Below are 1529 nucleotides of genomic sequence, written 5' to 3' on the forward strand. Positions count from 1 at the left end.
TACGCCGGCCCGTGCGTCTCCGGGTTCCCTGCGCGGCTGGTGGCCGGCGGGCCTGCATTTCTTGACTTGCTCGGGTGGCGGCGCCGAGGCCTATTCGTCTTTTTATTAATAGTGATGCCCCGGGAGGAAGGGGGGAAAAAAATTGAGTCCTTAAAAACCATACAGGATGGATGGGAGAGGAAAGTGTGTGTGTGCGTGTGCGTGTGTGTGTGAGAGAGAGAGAAAATTGGGGCGTTGGTGAAAGCAATAAAACTCAGATCGCTTCCTTGGAGAGATAGCGGTGGCTATAATGCGCTGGGGGATCAGGGGTTTATTTGCAGATCCTGGATAAAAGATGATATATCGACACAGTTTAGAGTGTCATTGCGCTCGGCCTCTCAGGAAGCCACAAGTACATATTTCCTGAAATACCGGCCAACACAATATCTAATCCACACGGCACTTAAGCACGGGAGAGGAACCTCGGCATCTCCAAAGTTCTGGGCCCCGGAGACCCCACCCGGGCTGGATCTGGTGCGCCCGGACACCCCCTCCCCTAGTCCTTGTCTTCAGGCCAAGTATCACTTAGTGTAGGGCCTTAATAAATACGTCTGAGAACTGTCCTTATGCTCGGTAAATATTGGATTAGCTTTTCAATGACCAAGCTCTTGAAAAGGCTGGAGAAATCCACACCAGGTCTCGACTAAGCCCAATAGTCAATAGGTAAGGAAAAGACTGTTTCCTTGGCTGGGGTGGGGAGTGTGGCGATGGGGGGTTCCTACTCTTATCAAGTTAGAGGATTCTACTAAACATGACAGCAGTTGTGGCAAATAGAAAAACAAAGGGGGTGGTCGCCTGAAATTTGGATGAGCTGTTATTTCCGCCTGGAAACCTTGATGGATTCTATTTCTATTTCCATACAGCGCACAGCCTAAGCAAGAATTCGTTTTGTCTAACACGTTTTTTGTTTGGGGACTCCTTACGAGAATTTCTGACTTGGCTCTAGGGACAAGGTATGACCCCAAAGCTCTCTGACCGCCCACTAACTTTGGAGTGCTTAGGTGAGTCAATCCCACTCTGCTTCCGTTTTCCAAAGGCAACGATGCAGGAGACATTGAGAATTAAAGAGGAAGTCCCTTTCTCCTCCAGCACGGAGGTGCTGGTCGTTAAAGAAGTTTCTAAACTGGTTTCCAGTGGTAGCACCGAGATGCCAGGAGGGTCCGGTGCATAATTTGAATGACAGGGGGTTGGTCACTGAGGGGTCCCGCAGGGTGAAAGCCGGCTCAGACCGGCTGCAGCGGATATCCAAGGGTAAAGAGTCCCTTGGCGTCCCTGACCCTCTACGGCAGAGCGAGGAGGGCTGGCTCCGTGCGCCCAGGCGTCAGGACGCGTCCAATTCAGGAACAAGAGACCTGGCTCTTCATCTACCCTAGAGCCGCGAAGCTGGTGGCCTCGGCGCTTCTCCCGACGCTGGGCACCTCGGTGTCCTCCTGCGCCTGGCACGGTCCACTGGCCTCTACTCCAGGCTCCTAGACAGGAGAGGCCTAGCC

This window comes from Bison bison, unplaced genomic scaffold (genome assembly GCF_000754665.1).
Source record: "Bison bison bison isolate TAMUID 2011002044 unplaced genomic scaffold, Bison_UMD1.0 scf7180017864063, whole genome shotgun sequence".
Taxonomy (NCBI): Eukaryota; Metazoa; Chordata; class Mammalia; order Artiodactyla; family Bovidae; genus Bison; species Bison bison.